Genomic DNA, 9,993 nt, shown 5'->3' on the forward strand with positions numbered 1-9,993 from the left:
CGTAAGATATTAAACAAAATCAAACGAAAATAAATGTTATTAAATATTTATCATTCATAATCATCATTTAAAAGTCAATTCTACCAGCAAACATAAGAAAACAACTTAAAATTTGCATTTGATTATTTTGCCTCACATGTGAATACAATGCAACTTTGCTATCAGTTTTTGAATAATCAAGAGAGCTTTGAACCAGTTGGTGTGGTGAAAATTAAAATTTACACACAACTACACACTAATAAATCTAATAAACATTAAGCCACTAAGACATCTCATTATTAAAAGGACTTATGCCTCCTAGCGTGTTCATTAGCCTATTCCAGTCGACATACGAGTATAAATGGTCTTTCAAAACGCCCGTTTTTGCAATCCCTCTACCCTTATCTTGCAGTCGCGCTCAGATACCGGAGAGTACTACACGGAATGACTCTCAATTTTTTACTCTGTGGATCGCCAGCCGATTAGTTTGCGGTAAGGAGATAAATAAATGACGGGACGGCCATGCTCACTGGGGTAGATAGACCACTCAAAGAAGGATGTTTAAAAATATATTGTTTTAAAAAGCAGAACAGTTGTACACTGATGAACAAGCGTACACAGCATGTTTTACAATTAAACGGAAATATTACAAACTATAGTACGACATAAAATAGCAGCAATTCTTGTATATATATATTTATTTATATGTTTCGGGGCTATCGGAAACGGCTCTAACGATTTCGATGAAATTTACTATATGAGGGTTTTCGGGGGCAAAAAATCGATCTTAGGTCTTAGGGAAAACGCGCATTTTTAGGGCTCCGTAGCCAAATGGCAAAAAACGGAACCGTTATGGATTCATGTCTGTCTGTCTGTCTGTCCGCCTGTCCGTCCGTATGTCACAGCCACTTTTTTCCGAAACTATAAGAACTATACTGTTGAAACTTGGTAAGTAGATGTATTTGGTGAACCGCATTAAAATTTTCACACAAAAATAGAAAAAAAAAACAATAAATTTTGGGGGTTCCCCAATTTCCCCATACTTAGAACTGAAACTCAAAAAAATTTTTTTCATCGAACCCATGTGTGGGGTATCTATGGATAGGTCTTCAAAAATGATATTGAGGTTTCTAATATAATTTTTTATAAACTGAATAGTTTGCGCGAGAGACACTTCCAAAGTGGTAAAATGTGTGTTCTCCCCCCCCTGTAACTTGTAAAATAAGAGAATGATAAAACTAAAAAAAATATATGATGTACATTACCATGCAAACTTCCAATGAAAATTGGTTTGAATGAGATCTAGTAAGTAGTTTTTTTTAATACGTCATAAATCCCCTAAATACGGCACCCTTCGTGGGCGAGTCCGACTCGCACTTGGCCGCTTTTTTTATATTTATTCCGAGCAATGTTCGGTTTCCCAAATATTAGACTATTTGTAGAGATTTATTGTGGCATCCTCTTGGTGCCCATTGATTAGGGTAAACAAATAGATACGAATGCTTATTAGATGCATCTGCGTGGCAACTAGCTTGCATAACTTGCATGGTTATAACGTTGATTAATTTAAAGTTGCTGACATTATGAAATAAAATGATAGGCTTGACTATACTTAAGCTATTGGTTAGAAATGAATGTGAGCTTAACAGGGTATAGTCGCGGACGGTCTAGATCTAGAACGCAAAATGGCTAGTATAATATTTTACCTATATCGTTTTTAGTCTACATCGCGAACGGTTTACTGCCGTATTCGAACTTCAAGATATTCACAAGAGACGACACGTACTAGATCCATTCTAGATACGTTATAGTTTAGATTTCAATTCAACTAGTTCTCCTTTGCAGCGCAATTCGGGCAACCAGTGTCACTTTTACGATAAGTATCTCCAGAATCGCGGAAATGTCAAATTTGACAGGTTAAATCTTAAACATATCGTTATCGTATCTTGGCGATGTCTAAAAGATATCTAATAGATGTCTATTACAAAGTCCGAATCGGGCCCTTAGAATGCAAAATTATCACTTTTTAATTATATCACTAGGTAGGTTAGGGTCGTTAGTTATCTTCAAATGGCCGAAGGCCAAACCGCACAGAAAAGAAGCCCCGCCGTAGCGGGGCTCCGTCGACATCGCTAACGTACCTAAAGATAAAACGACGAAAATGATGTAGGTACCTACTTAGGCATTTTGCGTTCTGGACCGTTCGCGATGTAGACTAAAAGTAAATAGGCAAAATATTACACTACTCGTTTTGCGTTCTAGACCGTCCGCGAATAACCCTTAACGCAGACAAATGGTCAAAATATTTAGCAAGTCAACTATTGTTTTATCAAGCAGATAGTACGTCTGCAAGCAATTCTATTTTTTTTTTCAATGGAATTAAAAACACTGTTGGATAAGATAAGAGCGATTGGACCGGTGTTCCAAAAGGTCGCAGGTTCGAATCCTGCCCGAAGCGTTATTTTTTAAATTTAAATTAAAAAAATTGTAAGTTGTCAAGCAGGAGTTAGTTATTTTTGAATATTTTAAATTTTTTAACGTACCTACATCTACTGATATGCTCTCTTGAATGGGTTTCTGATTTGCAACTGAATACCAGTGTGGTTTTGTAATATAAGTACCTACCTATATTTTTAACCGACTTCAAAAAAAAAAGGAGGTTCTCAGTTTGACCCGTATGTATGTATGTATGTATGTAGGTATGTATGTATGTATGTATGTATGTATGTATGTATGTATATTTGTTCGCGATTATCTCGCGTTTGGCTGAACCGATTTTGATGCGGTTTTCAGAAAAGTGTTTGTTACATTCTGGAGAAGGTTTTAGTATACATAGATCTGAGCTGATGCTGAACCCTGGATGTAGCTAGTGGAACTCAGGTTTGGTGCAACATAGGCCCACGCTGTTTTGGTCATCCGACGCATCTTGATGAGCACTTAGGAGAGCAGTACCCAAGATAGAGCTGATGCTGAACCCTGGATGTACCTAACGGAACTCAGGTTTGGTGCAACATACGCACACGCTGTTTTGGTCATCCGACACCCCTTGATGAGCACTTGGGAGAGCAGTACCCAAGATAGAGCTGATGCTGAACCTTGGATGTACCTAGTGGAACTCAGGTTTGGAGCAACATACGTACACGCTGTTTTGGTCATCCGACGCATCTTGATGAGCACTTAGGAGAGCAGTACCTAAGATAGAGCTGATGCTGAACCCTGGCTGTACTTAGTGGAACTCAGGTTTGGTGCAACATAGACCCACGCTGTTTTGGTCATCCGACGCGTATTGATGAGCACTTGGGAGAGCAGTACCCAAGATAGAGCTGATGCTGAACCCTGGCTGTACCTAGTGGAACTCAGGTTTGGTGCAACATAGGCCCACGCTGTTTTGGTCATCCGACGCGTATTGATAAGCACTTGGGAGAGCAGTACCCAAGATGAAGCTGATGCTGAACCCTGACTGTACCTAGTGGAACTCAGGTTTGGTGCAACATACGCACACACTGTTTTGGTCATCCGACGCGTATTGGTGAGCACTTGGGAGAGCAGTACCCAAGATGGAGCTGATGTTGAACCTTGGCTGTACCTAGTGGAACTCAGGTTTGGTGCAACATAGACACACTCTGTTTTTTAACCGCCTTCAAAAAAAAGGAGGTTCTCAGTTTGACCCGTATGTATGTATGTATGTATGTACGTATGTATGTATGTATGTATATTTGTTCGCGATTATCTCGCGTTTGGCTGAACCGATTTTGATGCAGTTTTCAGAAAAGTGTTTCTTACATTCTGGAGAAGGTTTTAGTATACATCGATCTGAGCTGATGCTGAACCCTGGCTGTACCTAGTGGAACTCAGGTTTGGTGCAACATAGGCTCACGCTGTTTTGGTCATCCGACACGCCTTGATGAGCACTTGGGAGAGCAGTACCCAAGATAGAGCTGATGCTGAACCCTGGATGTACCTAGTGGAACTCAGGTTTGGTGCAACATAGGCCCACGCTATTTTGGCCATCCGTCACATCTTGATGAGCACTTGGGAGAGCAGTACCCAAGATAGAGCTGATGCACCAAACCATCCTGGCTGGCATGGTTCACCCTGGCTGTACCTAGTGGAACTCAAGTTTGGTGCAACATAGGCCCACGCTATTTTGGTCATCCGTCACATCTTGGTGAGCACTTGGGAGAGCAGTACCCAAGATAGAGCTGATGCTGAACCCTGGCTGTACTTAGTGGAACTCAGGTTTGGTGCAACATAGGCCCACGCTATTTTGGTCATCCATCACATCATGATCAGCACTTGGGAGAGCAGTACCCAAGATTGAGCTGATGCTGAACCCTGGCTGTACCTAGTGGAACTCAGGTTTGGTGCAACATAGGCCAACGCTATTTTGGCCATCCGTCACATCTTGATGAGCACTTTGGAGAGCAGTACCCAAGATAGAGCTGATGCTGAACCCTGGCTGTACCTAGTGGAACTTAGGTTTGGTGCAACATAGGCCCACGCTATTTTGGTCATCCGTCACATCTTGATGAGCACTTGGGAGAGCAGTACCCAAGATAGAGCTGATGCTGAACCCTTGCTGTACCTAGTGGAACTTAGGTTTGGTGCAACATACACACTTTGTTTTGGTTAACCGAATTGTCCTCGTGTGCCTATGTTGCGGAGTTCGACTAGGTGGGTCGATGAACTTTTTTCTAACTGCCTTTAAAAAAAGGACGTTCTCAGTTTGACCCGTATGTATGTACGTATGTATGTGTGTATGTTTGTTCGTGATTATCTCGCGTTTGGCTGAACCGATTTTGATGCGGTTTTCAGAAAAATGTTTGTTACATTCTGGAGAAGGTTTTAGTGTACAGTACAGTACATGGATGGTTTGAAAAACCAATTGGACCCGGTAGGTGGCCATGCTATCAGTATACCTACCAAGAAATTTATGTTGCTAAAACCGATTTAGATAAAATAGTGGGAGTGGGAGTGGGAGTCGGACTCGGACTGGGACTGGGAATGGGAGTGGAAGTGGGAGCAATATACATACAAATCGTTTAGCACCAAAACGTCATAATATGTTGTGTCGCGATTATCATCGAGTTAGAGGCCATCACCAACATTAGTAGACTAAATGGAGAGCCTAACAAACTAGTATTTTAGCCCAAAACCTAAAATAAATGAAGTATCTACCTATCACTAAAAAGTAAAAAATAAAATAAAATAAATAAAAAAATAATTAAAAAATTAATAAATAAAAAAATAATTAAAAAATTAAAAATAAACAAAAATAAAACCAAAATAAAATAACTTAATATAATATCTTTAAAAAAAAAAAAGGGAACCGCCTTCAAAAAACCAACCCACTGAAAAGTACAAAATAATTTTTATATGGCACCCCTTTACGTGTCCAGTCCCTATCCCGTCGTAAAGCAAATTTTTGCCAAAAAGTAATTAATATCTAATAATAAGAAAATTAATAATCATCCGGGTAATTACTTAGTTTTTGAAGTCGGTGCCAAACCAAAATTTTTGAGAACCGATATTTTAGACAACGAAGAATGCTGCACTTACTTGCATTATAAAGACATACTTAGTTTACTCATTAATTTAGTTTTTGTAGGTACTACGTAGGTACTCGTATTTTTTTTCTGATTGGTAGTAAAGAATGTTTTTGTTGGTTTGGCACCGCCTTCAAAAACTAAGTAATTACCCGGATGATTATCATTTTTCTTATTATTAGGTATTAATTACTTTTTGGCAAAAATTTGCTTTACGACGGGATAGGGACTGGACACGTAAAGGGGTGCCATATAAAAATTATTTTGTACTTTTCAGTGGGTTGGTTTTTTGAAGGCGGTTCCCTTTTTTTTTTTTAAAGATATTATATTAAGTTATTTTATTTTGGTTTTATTTTTGTTTATTTTTAATTTTTTAATTATTTTTTTATTTATTAATTTTTTAATTATTTTTTTATTTATTTTATTTTCTTACTTTTTTCAAAATTAAAAAATATTTCGGTCGCTTGACATTTCTGTTTGTTAGTACAAATAAAACAAAACACGATTTAAGATCCTCAAAAATGTAAATCAATTAATCAGTAGGTATTGTTAATTAGTAGGTATATAATAACTAAAGTCTAACTAAAAAACGATTGTAAATTGTAAATTAATTGACTACATTAACGAATTTTAAATAAAACTAATCCGGTAGTAAACCATTAGCCACTCTATAAGGGTAACATTCCATTTCTGCACTACTGGTACTGAACGCGTTGCTGTTACTGTCAATTTCCATAGTAAAATGAACAGTAGTGCAGCTGCGGTTGGAAATGGACTGTCACCTTTAATCTCACAACAAGATAATTTCAACAATTTTTATAGAAATAGTTGTCATTAGTTATAAGTAGCTTAATTACTCGGAAATTACTTAGTATAACGACTTCCGGAAACATACTAAATTAAAATACTTGATCGGTTTTTAATATATGGTACCTTCTTCATGTCTAATTATAATTTAAATAACGGTGTAAAGGTAATTGTAAAGAATAAAACCGGTATGGTTGAAAAATAACTGCGGTTAACGGCCTCCTAGCCTAGTCGGTAGTGAGTGAACCTGCCTGGAGGTCCCGGGTTCGAATCCCGGTAAGTATTTTTTGCATAAACCTCGAAAACATATTTTTCGAATTATTTTATACTCGAAATGTACTCAGTTGTGTTTTTAAGTAACGACTTCGTATTATTAGATTGCCCAATTAGAACTGAAATAATTAGCAAAGAACGAAAAAATACCGTTTTCGTTCCCATACAAAATACCGGTATCTGATCCCTGTCCACAACACAAGCCTTATTGAGCTCACTGTGGGACTAGGCCGATCTGTGTATAATTGTCCTAGATAATATTTATTTAGATTTAGCCGACTGTACTCATATCAAAACCACAAACGTATGCACAAACCACAAGCATAGATATGAAACACGATCCACTATCAGAAGCCCAATCCTGCGGTAGATCTAACTAGTGTTGGTAGGAACGAACACGAGTCTTTTGAGTCTACATTTAAAGAACTCAACTCATTTTTACGAGACGCTCCGCTAAAATAAATCCGAGACTTTTAAATAAGTCCCGAGTCGAGATCGAGACGTGTATTTAAGTCTTTTAAGCGCAACTTAATATTACCTATAGGACACGTGCCTCCGAATAAAGACTCCGTCAATAATGTTGTACCTAGGTTTTATCCAGGTAACCTACAAGGATATAGCCGCAAATAAAAGTTTTATTTTATGGCGTACCGAACCTATGAATGTTACATGAAAACTATGCGATTAGGTATTAGGTCAAGTCTACACAAAAGACTCGGGTCTCTAGAGATGGGATTACACCACTGTGCATTGTATGACACAAGCATTTTTGTACTGAATATAAATTACATACTTGTACCTTGTACCGCACAGTGGCGCACACTGGTGGAATCCCAACTTAACAAGCTGAAGATATAACTCTAGTTTCAACTTAATTATATTATTATGGATCTGAAAAACACAATCGAGCAAACTCAGACAGAAATCGAGTCGACTCAAATGTCTCGACACTCGAGACTGAACCAACACTAGATGAAACAATAGCCGACTTCTGTCAAGCAAGAACGAATTCACTAAGCAAGGTAGTGTGACAGGGAAGTTACAGCTTAATGTAATTTACTTTGGGTAGGAATGACTTTTATAAATGCTATTTAAGTACTTTAGAAACGGGCAAGGAAAGTTTTCCTTGTATTTAGGTACTTATTCGTATTATTTTTATTTCTCTATAGGGTAATTCGCCAGTAACTAGCCACCGGCCAGTAACTGGCCACCCTAAACTAAAAATAATTATATTCACCTATAAACAGAATTCATTTTAGTATAAGCAGCCTTGAATATCTAATAGCCACCTTATAGGTACCTACTAAAATGAATTCTGTTTATAGGTGAATAGAAACATTTTTAGTTAAGGGTGGCCAGTTACTAACAGGTTCCATTTTTATCGACTATCACTATGCCCGTCACTTTCGCACTTACATACTTCTTAGAACGTGACAGGCATGGTGATAAACGATAAAAATGCGACCGTGCTACTAGGGCAGGTGAAAATGAAACTACAATGTTAGAAATAGTTGAGTTCTGTCATCTTGCAAGACTCGTACAAAAACTTCAAAATCAACGTACAAATATGCGGCAATTTTAATCCTCCACAGTCGCCATCAGATATATCGGAGCGGCCAAGGTGTTCACAATATCTGAACACGCATGCACTCTAACACCCTGACAATAGAGAGGTGTTCAGATATTTGTGACCGCCTTAGCCGCTCCGATATATCTGATGGCGACTGCACATATCTGTCTCCCAGGAGTGCGATTCGTGACTTTTTTTCCTATATTACTTTCGTGGGAAAGTGATATAATGATACATCCAGTAGCACGATCCGTATGATGTCACGTGTAAAACTAGTTACAAAAATGATCACATCTTCAATTACAAGGCCGGACGCAATTTTACTTAGGTACCCGTTCAATTTCACCCCTGCTAAATTATATTTACACGCAAAAGGAACGTCTATGATGAAAAATTAGTATTAGTATGATGTCCTGTGAGATACTTGACCATTTAGTCTTGTCAATAGAATACAAAATATCTGGGCGACCGAGCTTTGCTCGGAAAACATATAAAAACTCAAAAGCACGCGTTTTCCCAGGGATAAGTCCTAGCTAGATCGATTTTTTTGCCCCCAAAACCCCTATACTTATAGCAAATTTCATCGAAATCGTTAGAGCCGTTTCCGAGATCCCCTAAATATATATATAAATAAATATACAAGAATTGGTCGTTTAATAATTGCAAATTAACGGTAAAATTTTGATTTATAGTTAAGATTGATTGTTTGACGATCGGTCTGGCCTAGTGGGTAGTGACCCTGCCTGTGAAGCCGCGGTCCTGGGTTCGAGTCCTAGTAAGGGCATTTATTTGTCTGATGAGCACAGATATTTGTTCAGGCGTCGTGGTTGTTTTCTATGTATTTAAGTATTTGTATATTATTATATCTATCGTTGTCTGAGTACCCACAACACAAGCCTTCTTGAGCTTACTGTGAGGCTTAGTCAATTTGTGTAAAAATGTCCTATAATATTTATTTATTTATTTAAGATTAGTTTAGTCAAAAAGCTTGCGCGAGTTGTCCCGGGCTTAAAACATACATACCTATAGGTATGGCTAAAACGAGGTAATCTTTGTACATCTCATAAAAATTTGGTAAAGTTTTAGTTATAGTTTCATCCGTAGTTTTTTTTGAAAGTATATCTTGTGTCACATTGCTGGGCAAAGGCCTCCCCTTTCTTCCGCCACTCATCACGGTTTGGTGCCTTCTTCCGCCAGTAGTTCTCAAATATCTTTCGAATTCTCCTGGATCTGAGGGGCTACCGCAAAAACCGAATTTCGGAAATTGCGGGCATTTTTCTCTGTCACTCTAATTACGCCTTTATTGGAGTAAAAGAGAAAGATCCCCGTAATTTGCGGAACTCGGTAGCCCCTCTGGAACGTATTTCGAATAACAACAACAAATTTTTCAAATCGGTCCACTCAACTTCGAGAATAAAATCGCAGCGAAAAGAACCTCCTCTTTCTGTAGTTTTTAAAGACAAATGACAATCATTTGTTTGAAATAGAACCACTTACAAATACCATCAGAACCATTTTGACGCGATTTTAAACGTCAAACGCCTGTGAGCTTTATTTAATCTTGTTCACTTACATAAGAAGAAAGTGGATGATCGTTTCTTTATACAAACGCTGTCTCTATTTTCCTCTCTGGAATCTGGATATTAACATCCTTATTCTGCTCTTTGGAAATTATAGTAGGTACATAATTTTTTGCTTGACCAGTTTGTAAAGACTCTTTTTATACTTCAAAAACTGTTGAGAAAGATGCATTTTATCCACAAGAGTTGCAAATTTTTAGTTATTTTCTCATGCTGGCTGCAATTGACTTTTAAGTAA

This window comes from Cydia amplana, chromosome 16 (assembly GCF_948474715.1).
Source record: "Cydia amplana chromosome 16, ilCydAmpl1.1, whole genome shotgun sequence".
Classification (NCBI taxonomy): domain Eukaryota; kingdom Metazoa; phylum Arthropoda; class Insecta; order Lepidoptera; family Tortricidae; genus Cydia; species Cydia amplana.